This window comes from Sciurus carolinensis, unplaced genomic scaffold (assembly GCF_902686445.1).
Source record: "Sciurus carolinensis unplaced genomic scaffold, mSciCar1.2, whole genome shotgun sequence".
NCBI lineage: Eukaryota > Metazoa > Chordata > Mammalia > Rodentia > Sciuridae > Sciurus > Sciurus carolinensis.
In genome coordinates, this window is record NW_025920144.1 from 186,295 (window position 1) to 199,681 (window position 13,387).

Sequence of the window (13,387 nt, forward strand, 5' to 3'; positions counted from 1 at the left end):
GGCAGGTGTAGGCACAGCCATCTGCTTCTCAGGAGCTCCCCTTTGCCCATCCAGTCCAAAGGCAGCCCCACTTCTGAAGTCATGTGACTGAGAATTTGGCATGACCTTGTCTTGTGTTAATTCATGGCTCCACTGCCCATCTCCCCACCAGAAAGAGAAAGGGTCTCCCCAGGCATACCACAGTGCTGTCACAAACTAGGAACATGACACAAGCATGTGGGTGGAATAAGTGAATGATAGTGGTCGTGGAGGACTGAGAGCGGGCTTCATTGCTTGAGCATTGTCCCCTGGAAACCTGGTGAAAGGACGGGCCCAGCACGACAGGAGATCAGGGGTTGCCCCCAGTTTCAGAGATGACAGGCCCCCAGCATGGACCCTGACTCACAGCCCACTTACCTGCAGCTGCTTGAGGGCTTTCTGGGCTTGCTCTGCCTTCCAGTACTCCACAAATCCAAACCCCATGGAAAGCAGCACTCCTGGAACAGGGGGCCCACTGTGAGAGGGATCACGGAGTGAGCCAGGGCTTGGCATTGGTTCCTTTCCAGTTCCCTTTCCAGCCCCCACATGGCCTCAGCTCCAGGACTGCCATTTACGATTAGTTGCCCCAGCAAATCCACTGCTGAAGATCACTGACTAATAATTAACAGATGACTGATGTGATAATTAACTTCCTAATACGATCTCACCTTTGTGAGGGAGGGGAACTGACTCGGGCCTGACCACTGTTCTCCAGCAGAAGCCTCTGCCTGGACAGCCCTGCCTCCATGTGGTGTCACCAGCACCCAGGTCTGCCTCCAGGGGCCTTTTTGACCCTTGGATCTGGCTCTTGGATTTCGGGTCTAAAGTTCTGATGGGGATGGTGAAGGTGTCTTGGCTCCGCGTGTTTCCCCCTCTGAGGTGGCAGGAGGTCAGAGGGCAAGAGCAACAGCAGCCTCTTCAGGTGCTTCAGTGTGTGTGTGTCAGGCATAGAGAGGTAATGCTGGGGAATCCCACAGGGCACCCCAAAGCACAAGGTTTCTAACTGCATCTCTGCCTCCCCTGCAGAGCCCTGCACCTGTGTTTCTATCCAGAGACCGAGGGACCCAGGGCCAGGCACACTAGGGAAACTCGTGAACAGCCCAAACGTGACTCAGAACTGCAGGGGCCAGGCAGTCCTGTCCCACGGTGAGTGTCAGTTTACTCTCTGAGCAGAGAGCTCTCATTTGGGGGCAGAAGGCTATGAGTGGTGGGCTGCTGGCATCTGCACCTGAGTGTCAACATACTCCTGAGAAAGAGGAGCTCACCCAGCCTCCGACACGGCAGGGCCATACTGCCTGGGAGGCTGGTCTCTGCCAAGAGCAGCACCTGGCTCCCGGCCTCTGCACCCTGTGGGTTCAGCCCACAGGAAATGCTGACCTGGGACTGTGGGAGAGGGGCACATGCTGGTACCAAGGACCCACTCTCCTGGCCTCCTGTGTGCCAGTTCTGCATGAGCTCTGCCCACCATCTCTCCTTGTGCTCCTCAAGGGTTAGCAGTATGACCTGCTGCTGCACAGCTGCCTGCGCCCAGCCATCCTTCATGACAGCCCCAGGCTGACCACAGCCTTGTCCTGCTGCTCCTAGCTGACCAGATACTACCTAGCTGTCCCCAACACCTGACTGGATGGCAGGCTCCTGAAAGGACAGTGGACACCCCAAGATGTGCTTCCAACACTGATGACGGGTGGCAAGTCACTGCTGAGTGCTTGCAGGGGTGAGGGCAGGCTCCCAGAGTGGTAGTGTCCCTGAGGCCTAGTTTATCTGCTGCCATGGCAACCTGAGCAGACAGAGGCAAGGGACCTCTAACTTCATGCACAGAAGTGTCTGCTTAAAATCCTCGGTGGTTCCCCACCAGGCTGCAGTCCAAACCCCTTCAGGGCATAAAAGCCACTTCCTAAGCTGGAAACTGCCTCCCTTTCCAGGGTGCCTCCTGCCTCGGCCTCTGCCACCAGGTTGCTCAGCCTCCCAGCCTCTAGGCCCACTATGAGTTGAAGACCCTGCCACAGCCCTCCTGGCCCTGTGCTGAAGCCACCAGTTCATATGTCCCCCAGCTACTGTGGGTGCCTGAGGACAGGGACATCTCTGGCGCTCACTGTCTGGTGGCCCAGGCCAGTTAGGGAGTGAATGGGCAGTGGTCACTGTTGACTTGTGCTGTACTGCACCATGTCCGTGAATCAAAGGGCTGCTGCATGGGGTACGTGGCTGTGATAAAGGACAAAGGACGTGTCCTTGTTCATGCTCTGCAGGGAACCAGGGCATGAATGAGGGGAGGCTAGGAGCATCAGAACAAGATCTGGGGCTGAAAGGAGAGGCCAAGTGATCTCTGCCTGCCCACTACCTAATGGGCAGGGAGGTGCAGATTAATGACATGTTTAATGATCTAGAAGTTCTACGTATGGGTCATTTCCCTTGGAACTGAAGTGGGAAAGCCCACAATCAGTCCTTCTTGCTGTGTCTGGAAGGAGTGGGGAGGAGGGAGCCCCAGGGTGCTGACGGTACCCTGCCCGACCACTAGGTGCACAGCTCCAGGATCACGTGACAGCCTGCGAGGCTATGCACTGCCCAGGACACATGGGCCTCTTTGACTGCACAGCAGAAGTCTCCAGGAGAGAGGAAGGACTGTTTCAGACAAGTCTGGCTGCCCTCCCCGCCTGTAGGTATGATTTCTTCTGGAACTACTTCCTTCCAGCCAAGATTTCCATGGGTTACCTGCTTTGCTCTTCTTGGAGATGGAGCAGCTCCTCATGGCACCCACTTTGGAAAACACCTGGAGAAGAGGGGATCATGTAGCCCCTGACTTCTGGGAGCATCCACCACCTGCGCGGGAGCCTCTCCAGTCACCATGGGTCCACCTACAGGTACAGGAAGCAGGAGGCATGCAGAGCTGACCTCAGCAGCCTGCACACTGCACAGGCCTGTGCCAGGTCCCATACCATCCACCCACCTAGTGACCCAGAGATGCCCTCAGGTGGGCAGCCAAAGGCCAGGCCTCAGGGGCTGGCAGTTGGGGTCACAAAGCTGAACATGCTGGACCTGGGTCTGGGCTGCTGAGCCAGGCTCTGAGCCACTGTGCAGCCTGCCAAGCTGTCCTCCCATGTTGCCCACAGAGATCCTGGGTCATTCAGAGATGGTGAGCGATGGCCTGTTACAAGAAACCTGGTCAGTCCTCTGGGCCTCTCGAAACAGCAGCTGGGCTGCTTTTTGCTCCACTTACAGAATGAGGAGCTAGGCCTTGGAACAGCTGAGAGGTCTGCTGCAGACCCCAGAAGCTGGTGTCAGTTCAGGGGCCTGGATGCCCAACCACCTCACTGCCCTCTGTGCTTAAAGCCAAAATAAATCTAAAAAACTGAAAGTCTATGCTCCCCCTCCCTTCTCCTGTCATCCTTTAGAGCCCAGATAAGGCACACTCCACATGGCTCTAGCTCTGGCCCTGTCTTCAGGACCAAAGACAGGCAGGTGCTCAGTACTGTCCACTAAGTGAGTGACAGGCAACAGGAGGAGCAGAGACCCCCACACACACCAGCAGCAAACTCGTGCTTCAGGTGTGGGACCCTCTACCTGGAGGATCTCACTCATCCTAGTCAAACCTTCAAAACAACCCAATGGGAAAGTTCCACTTGTGCCACTATGACAGCCGGAGAAACTGAGGCACAGAAAGGCTGCAGGGTTTGCCCATTAGCAAGGAGTGAGGCCAGGATCCAGGCCCGGGAGGACTGACCCCTGATCATTACTCCACACTCAGGTGCTGGGACAGGGGTACTGTGATCTGGGTGTGCTTCGCCACAGTGCTCTAATGGGCTGTGTGAGCTCAGGATAGTGAGGCAACTTCTTTGAAGCTCCATCTCCCAGCTGAACTAGATGATCCTGGCTGAACCTTCCAGCTCCAGGGCCTTCAATTCTGAGGACACCCTTGAGCTTCTGTTTGTGCAAATCCAGGTAATGCTGATCAAATAGTGATGTCCCACACCATGCCAGGAGTGACAAGGACAACACAGGACCAGAGCTGGCCTGACAGGCTTAGAGCCACCTGCCTTTGAGACACTGCTAGGATGTGCCTCTAAAACCAAGTCACGTCAGTATCAGCACTTCACCAGGTTCTCCGGGGCCCCTGGCCATGCTGCCTGCTTGGGTCTGGGCCTCTCCACTGCTGTGGCTGTCCTCCTACCTAGGGACAGTCATGGCATGGAGGTGGGGTCAGCAGACACTGCCTCCTCTCTTGAAATCTCTATAGAATTTTAGAGCTCAGGGGACCTTCTGAAAGAGAGGGGAATCAGAGATTTCCATCCTCTGCCATCTCCCTTCCAGAACAAGTTCACAGCAGTTAGCTGTGTCACTTATCCATTAAGCAGAAAATCTGGTGAGCGCCTGTTCTGTGCCATGCTCGATTCACCAAAAGCAGCGCCTCTGCTGGGGAGTCCTGTTTGGGGAGACAGGGAGCTCGCAGACCCCATCCTCTTGAGAAGGAGGGGCCCCTCGCCCATCCTGGCCCTGCAGCCCATGGGCTGCCATGCTCACTGGGCATCTGCCAAACTCCTGCCTGGAGCTCCCTACCCTGCCCCTTCTGCTCTCCTCCCACAGGTGCAGACTCACCCCATCCAGACGTGCCAGGTGGGGACACCTCACTGATGAGTCTCCTGCAGGCTCCATCAGGCCACGCACAGTGGTGGCACTGACTTCTGGGCCACTCACCACAGAAGAGGTCGGGGCACTGTTTTCACACACACTTGGAATGTGGACCCTCGCCCTGGACAGCAGGGGTGGTGTGCAGCAGGGCAGGCTGTCCACCACCTGAGCTGTGCCGGACACAGAGCAGACGCACTGCCCACATCACAGCCTGGAGCGTCCCCCATTCCTGGTGGATACTCACTTCCCTCAGCGTCTCCTCTGTGGTACTGAAGTTGAGGTTTTTAATAAACAGAGTGCATCCTGGAAGGCTCTTGTCTTCCTCTTCCTCCTCCTCCTTTTCTTCTGCCCTTGGCTGTAGATGCCTCTGCTCCTTCCCCTGCTGGCTTCTCACCTTATGGAGTCTCACCATCAGCCACTAACCCCATCAAAAACAAACCACTCCATTAAGTAACATCTACCCACCAAAGGCAGGGCCTAAAGCACAGAACGCTGTACCAAGGGGCTCTGCCTCCATGGCACAGTCAGGAAGGACCGCAGGTCAGCAACAAGAGAGCCAGGGAGAGAGACAAAGTCCCACCATCTGCCCCTTTTGCATTTTTTTTTGTACTGAGGATTGAACCCAGGGGCACTTACACACTAAGCCACATCCCCAGCCCTATTTTGTATTTTATTTAGAGACCAGGTGTCACTGAGTTGCTTAGCACCTCCCTTTTGCTGAGACTGGCTTTGAACTCAAGATCCTCCTGCCTCAGCCTCCTGAGCTGCTAGGATTCCAGACATGCACCACTGCACCCAGATCCTGCTCTGTTTTAAAGAGAATATCACAGAGATTCAAACCTACAAGCCCCAGATAGGTCTAGGCCACACTCATTTTAACTTCAAATTAAATTATGGAAATCATGAACCAAAGAAAAATGTTATTTTTCCTTAAAAACAGCACTTAGTGAACTTTCAAACTGAAATGCATCTTAGAGTTTTGCAAAAATTACAGAATGGGAAAAATTAGCTTTCTAAAACCCCTTGAATATGGATCTCAAATACCCCTTGAACATGCATGTGTGTAAAAGTGGTTTTGTCTACACACAAGGAAGTCATAGTGTTTCATAATAGTAGAAACAGGGAAAACCTACCACAGAGTCACAGACAGACCAGCAAGGCCACTGGATGCTGGGATTGTAGGTCATCACTGAAACAATGTGCTGAGGAATGCTGAAGGGTGCTGATGGACCTGGGGAGCTGAAGGTGAAGACGAGGAGGGTGGTGTGCGGTTCCTTCAGTCTGCTCGAGTGGGGAAAGTGCACATGCGCACGCAGCTGTGGGAACAGAGAGCAGGTGCCTTGATCACTTTCACTGCAGCAGACCCAGGATGCTGCACCAGTACCTGTCACCACCGACCACGCACCACACCCCCTGAAAGAACAGGTTTCAGGGAGAGGGAGGGCAAACGTGGCCTTGCCAGTTAGTGGCGGTGCCCACGGGTGCACTGGGCAGAAGGGGCAGGACCCTGGGCAGTCAGGCAGGGCCCAGTGCAGGTGTCTGCCCCAGCGAGGGTGGTGGATGCCTCAGCCTCAGGACCGTTGGAGAAATCCTACTTTAGAGAAATGCGCTCAGTTGGCTCAACTTCCCCAGTTTCACCAAGTCCTGAGAATTGGCCCTGGGGATAAGCCGCTTCCCCAGGAATGGCTCAACAGCTATCCCACAGCCCCAGGGGACAGCCCCAGGGAGGGGATTCCTCACCCCAACCCACCTTGGTGCTGAGCAGGTGGCAGCCCTGCCCCAGACCCCAGCCCTGCCCCATAGGCTGGTAGAAACTCCCGAGGTCCTGTGGCCCAAGAGAAGCCCATGGGCTTCTCCCCAGCATGCTTCCCTCCAACAACTCCCACCTGTGTGGGGCCTTAGGGGGCTTCCGGATCCTCAGACCTGCCCTGCACTGTCATGCCAAGCTCCAGGGCCCTGTTCTCTGCCTCTTGCTTGTGGTCTGAAGCTTTCCAGTCCTGATTAGGTGTCAACTGCTTTGCCACTGAACAAACCTTTGAAGCCTCACAGAAACAGCTAGTGACAGAGCAGGATCCCTCCCAAGGCCCAAAGGACATCTCCAGTCCTCCAGCTTCCTGGGTCCCAGGCCATGAGGAGGAAATCTACATGCAGGCTCCCCTCCACCCAAGAAACAACCAACAGACCCAGCAAGGGACTCCAGGTGTGGCCATTGACACTCAGAAACCCACTTTCAATGGAGAGAGGAGGAAACAGCCTACTAAGGACACAGCAGCTCAGACTCCAGGTCCTGGGGGAGAACTTCATTCAAAGTGAAAGTCAAGGCCATCAGCGGGAAGACCCTCTGGGTCTCCTGGTCATCCTGCATCTCAGAGGTTGAAGGCCAAGGAAAGAATGGGCAGTAGATCTCCTGCCACATGCCAGGACCTCACCTGGGTGCCTTGACTACCTGGTCTCATGCACAACCACAGATACCACATCACAAGCACAAACAGGTGGAAACGGGAGGCCTCAGGAACATTCTGGCATTCCAAAATTAGATGCCAAGCAGTTTCAGCAATGTAAGACAGGTTCCCAGGAGACTGACAGAAACTTATAGAGGGGAGAGGGTTGGGGATGATGGTGTACCAGAAGGTTAATGGCCAGTGCAAGGGGTAGCCTCTCCTCAGCAATATCCATCTTCTGCCCCAATTCGGTATGGCCAGAAGTTCAAAGTTTTGAAAAGAAGCGGAAAATACAAGTTTACACAGGAAAACCCAGTTTTTCAATCTTGGCAACCTAACTCGACAGCACGAGACTTTTGTGCCAGGCAGGAGCTGGTTAACCAACCAGCTAGCAGACAACTCCCGCTTGCTCAGAGACCTCTTGCAAAGACTGATCACCTTCCCTGCACTGTCCCAGGGGCCTGCTGGGGTTCCAGGAATGGGAGTCTCCCAGGGACAACCTGGGGAGCCCAGGGTCCTCGGTAAGGTGGAGTTGACTCCACCCAACCCCAGCCCAGGAGTCTGGTCAGGTGGTCACAGGCACCACTTGGGTTGTGGTGTTTGGGTTTAGGGAGAGCTGAGCTAAGCTTAGCAGGCTGGGTCAGTGGGCACCTCAGGAACTGTGCTCAGGAACTTTCCCTCCCTGGGCAGGTCAGCCGCTCTCCACCCCGCCCAGGGAGGGGCACTGGGAAAAACAGCTGACTGGAGATGAAAGCTGTGTTCCCATGTGCCGGGCCTTTCCCCAACAGTGCAGTCTGGCTAGTTCCAGAGACATCCACGTCCTAAACCTTCACGCCCACAATGACATCCCTGCCCCTGGAGTGCCCGGATCCTGAAATGCAACGAGAAGAGGGCATGACAGTCTTTAAAGATCTGCTGACTACAGGGGCCTGGAGACAGTGGTCAGGAGGGGCAGAGCCATGGGACACACATGCACGAAAACAAGGCTGTGGGCCTGTTCCACCCGGCTCTGCTGTGTACCACCCATGCAGCCTGAGCCAGTGACGAGACTGCCCTGACTCTGCATCCCTCCTGCAGCCTGGAGTAAAACCACACACACACACACACACACACACACACACACACTTCTGCACTGTGCTGAGCTGTTAAGAAAAACAAGCATCCACTACTCATCCACAAGCCTGGTTACTATCACCTGCCATTGGACAATAGAGTGGCTGCCCTGCCAGTGGCCTCTCAGTGCCTGCTCCCAGTTTGCCAGTTCCTTTGACATCATCCCTGATTTGCTGGCCTCTTTGCTAATGCTCAAGCCTGGCAGAGACATGCTGACCACAGGACCTTTACACTTGCTACCTCCTGGTCCAACTGGCTCCTCTCCTGTCTTACCAGGCCTGGTTTCTGCTTGCCCAGTGTCAGTCCAAACATCCTGCCCTCAGGCGGGTCTTCCTGGTCACACTAGTTAAAAAAAAAAGGCCAGCAAGTCCCTGGTGTCCTCTTTCCAGAGCCCCTAGCCTGTTCTGAAACCACCTTCCTTACTGGTTGCATCTGGGTCCCCAAATAAAGGGGAGTTCACTGAGGACCGGACCCAGCCTGATGTAGTTACCCCTGCACCCCCAGCACTGGTCAAGAGAGGATACTCCAAAAACATCTGCAGATGGCCAAAAAGCTGAGAGCTCAAAGGGAGCAGTGGGGACGGGCAAGGGCTCAGGCCTCAGGGCTCACAGCTGCAGGGCACATCCCCATGCCCTCCTCGCATGTGACCTCTGGAGGTCACTAACCCGGGGCTTCCTCTTCTCCATATGTGAGTAGGGACCATGGTCCGAACTGCATGCAGGGTGACTGCGAGATGAACATCGAGGCTGTGCGACAGCCCCTGGGCCTATCCAACACCCCAGAAGCAACACTGCACCATGAACACTGCCCCTGGACCCTGCGTGTCCAGCTGGCCGGGTTGGCACCCAGGGGAGCCCATGATCCCCTCTGAGGGAAGACAGCTGCAGGGGAGCCCAGCCCTCCTCCTGCAAGTTTTAGGTCAGACCTCTGTGTGTAGGGGACAGTGTCCCTGCTGGCCCTGAGTACAGGACCCAGTCTGACCCAGTCACCCCTGCACCTCCCAGCACCCCCAAGCCACCAAGCCAAACCCCACAGCAACCCACATCCAGGTCCAAGCAGGCCCAGACATGACCCAGGGCCGAGGCCACCAGCCAAAGGTCGTTTTAAGAAGTACTTTGCTGCCAGCCTGAATGGGGAGACAAAGGACGACGGGAAAGAAAAAATAAGTGACTGCGAAACTCAAGCAGATGTTCGCCAACAGAATCACCAGGCCCCTGCTGGAGGAAGCAGCGGAGGGTCTGGCTGCAGGAGCAGGAGGAGGAGCAGGTGCCACTGAGCTCCTGGGCAGGAGGCAGGGAGGGGCTTCTGCCACAGCCCCACAATCAAATCCAGGCACGCAGCACCACACAGCTTTATTATAATCAGGCCACGCCACTCCTCTAGGCTCCTGCACTGAGGCCAGAAGACTGTTATCAGTTGCAAGCAGCTTTCCAGGACCCCCACATCTGAGCCCTTTATCTGGAGATGAGGGTCTTGGTTGTGGGGAGATAGAACATGCTGGCCACTCCCTGGAGACTGGCAGAGAGCAGAGCAGAGCACTGCAGAGAAGCGCAGTCCCTCCCGCTCTCCTTGCCCAGTCCCAAACACAGGGCCTGGGGCCCTGGGTCCCCCTACCTCCTGTCATCCTGAGGAAGCATCTGGAACAATGTGCAGAGGGTGGGTGGGGTGCCGAAAGGGAGAGGGCACAGCTCAGGGGACCAGGGACCGGGGGCTGTGCAGGCAACACAGAGGCTCCCAGAGGCTGCAGCGAACCCACCGGTGCTGGACAGATCCTGGTTCTGAGGCCTCCTGTCAGTCAGTGAGCAGACACCAGCCCCTCCAAGCTGCAGGACTGTCGGGACCCTCAACACTAACCTGAGCCTGGGGACAGAAGAGAGTTCTAACAGGGTCCAGACGCTGGTGCCAAGAGGACACTGCTGCACACCCCAGAGCAGGCCTGTGCCCAAGGCCTTCTTCACACATGTCCATGACCAGCCCAGAAGCTCCTGGGAAGTCTAGGCCATGTCTGTTGTGGCCACCCTGGACAGCAGAGTTACAGATGTGGTCAGCATGGCATCTCCCCCTGTCCTCAGGGGGGTGTGTGGGTGCCACCCTCACTGTTCAGGGCCAGAACCAGCCTGAAGGGAGGTAACTGGTCCAGCCCCGGAGTGGGCATGGGACAGGGACCCTGCCCACCATCACCGGCATGCATGGCCCAGTCCCCAGAAGCAGCACCTCAGCGTAAGAACATGGAGAGCTTGGCACCAGCAGGCAGGAGCGGGCCCCGCTCTGCCCTGGGGCAGCACCTTCTCGGCACTCCCAGGGCCTGGCACTCCGCAGGGTGCATGGTCAGCAAGGCAGACGAGGTGCCTGCTTGAGAGGGTACCATCTAGTTCAGATGAAATCAGCCCAGCCAGATGGAGGCGCTGTGCCCGATGTGCCTGTCCCATGTCTGTGCCTGAAGCAGGGAGGAAGAAGCGAGACCAGAGCCATCTGCAAGCCTCCTGACCAGTTTGTGTGCTAGAGAGGAGGGTTCAATTGGGTCAGAAGTCATAAACTGGGTTCATGTGCAGCAGCAGAACTGAAAGCCATGGTGGCTGGCAGCTGCAGGGCAACAGCTACTTACAGACACAGGAAGACCCCATGAGGGGAGAGGTCCAGGAGCGCAAGCAGGGTGGAAAGGACCCAACACAAACCTGACCAAGGAGGGACTGGAAAGGTTCATGCCTTTCACCATCCACCTAGCAGATGGGGTGCACTCCATCCGCAGAGCGAAGGGATGGGCAGAGAGTGAAGGGACGGGTGCAGCTTCCAGGCCAGTGGGTCCCAAATGCCCTTACAGATGGCCAGTCCTGAAGACCCCAGGCACGTGGATGTGAGCCACAAGCATGGAGTAAGGCCCGACCAGGCAAGGCCACAAATTCAAACCTTACAGGGGTGATCAGAGGCTCTGCACCAACTGGTTTTTTTTTTTTTTTTTTTTTTTTTGCCATAGACAGTTTTGTTGTAAATATATGAGGACAATGGAGATGGTAGACAAGGGACTTATCTCTTTTTAAGAGGAAAATTCTCATTTTAGTAAACTAAGCAATTGGTATCCTGTGTGTGTGGTGGGCCAAGGGGTAGAATCTTAACACTGGGTCAAACAACCCACTCTGCAGGAGGCTCCTGAAGGTGTCTGACTACAAGGTGTGGTCTTGGGTCCCTTGGGAGCTGCCCGTCTCCTGGGGCAGCTGTGGGTATGGGGCAGGTCTCAGTTCTCAGGCATCCTGACAGGGGTGAGGTCCAGGGACGTGCCACGTCCTGCAGTCTGTACAACAGTCCTGACAGGTAACTCTTACCTGCTCACATGCCCACTGTGTGGGTCAGCCAGTGGACTGGGACCACCCAGGCCGGGGTGGCCCACCACTGTTCTTCCCTCTCCTGCCTGTGCAGTCGCTGAACACCAGGGGAGCTGTGCCACATGCAAACAGGGCTCTCCTCCCTGACTCCAGCTCACCCCACCTACGGAGCAGGGACTCTTTCCCGACTGTTCTGAGTATGAAGAGATCTAGGTTTGCTTCCCTCACCCTCAGCTGCTACCTTACACTGTGCTCAGAATGCTCTATTTGGTACCAGGGATTGAACCAGGGGTGCCTAACCATGGAGTCACACCCCCAGCCCTATTTTATATTTTAGAAACAGGGTCTCACTGAGTTGCTTAGTGCCTCACTAAGTTGCTGAGACTAGTTTTGAACTCACAATCCTCCTGCCTCAGCCTTCCGAGTTGCTGGGATGAGCGGTGTGCGCCACTGTGCCCAAATCTGATGCTCTATTTTCAGGTGTTTTAACACATCTATACAATTAGAGACTGAAGTCCGTAGGTGTGTGCAAGATGAGCAAAGTGTTAAACCAGTGGTCTGTGAACATTCTGTGCTGCCCTGCTCTCCTCCCACATAGATCTGTTCTTACCCAATTCTGTCTCCACCACATTCTTTTCTGCAGATTTTGCTGGTGCCTCTTGGTGATCTTTCCTCTGTGGGGCTGTGCTGGAGAACACGCCAACTGGAGCCCACTCAAGATACAGCGGGACATGGTGGACTGCAGAGGCAAAGGTGCCAACCTGTGGGACTCCATCTTGGGACATAGCTGAAGAGGAACTCAGTCCCATGTGCAGATGAAGAGCCCGAGGGTCAGAGGAGAAGGGTGCTCCCCAGGGCAGAGGAAACAGAAAGAGAAATGCGGCCCAGAGCCCCAAGAGAAAAACACTCTGGCCCCTGGGCTGCACCTCAGGCTGCAAAGGAGAGCCCACACCTCTGCTGCCTTGGTCCAGGGTGGAGTCAAGGCACCCTTGCATTTTCTCTAGTCAGAGGATAAAAGGGGGAGTGTGACAAGGGGAGGAACTGCTAGCAAGGGGCGGCTCCAGCAGGAAGTCAGTGTGGTCACCAAGAGAAGCGCTCTAGTTCCACATACATGTTCAGAGGCGGTTTCTTAACTAAGGAGACACAGACATTGCTAATGGCTGCCTCAGTAGAAGGTGCTGGGAGCTGCAGGGCAGGGTGGAAGGATACTTGTCAACTTGGGCCCTCTGGGACTTGTTTCAAATTTCACAATGCAAGGTTCACAAGTTAATTACAATCAGAAAAAAAAATAAGCTGTCAGGTGCTGGGGGGCACACGTGTAATCCCAGCAGCTCTGGAAGCTGAGGCAGGAGGATCGCAAGTTGAAAGCCAGCCTCAGCAACTCAGGGAGGCCCTAAGCAGCTCAACGAGACCCTGTCACTGATAAAATATAAAAAAGGGCTGGGGATGTGGCTCAGTGACTAAATGTCCCTGGGTTCAATCCCCAGTAAAAAAAAAGAAAAAAGAAAACTCATGCTCAGGAGCAGACTGGGGAGCAGAGAGTTAACTATGCCACTTCTGAGCTGGGTGACTCTGGGTCACTGGGCCTCAGTTTCCCTATGTGCAGAAGAGAAACGTGGCATTGCCTGGGCGGGCCCTTCACCACCCTTCACCTGGTGATGATTCATGATTCCTTCCCACAGCAGCAGGAGGAAGGAAGAAGGGCGTCTGTGGTGCTGGCACTGGCACCTGTCTTGTGGGTCAGGAGCTCACTGACTTCCTGGCAGTACAGTGGGCAGGGCCCTAGCTGGGGACGACCACAGGGGGGCAGCAGCTGTGGAGAAATGACCTCCGCACCTGCAATGCCTGCCCTGAGGATCACTGGGCGACAGC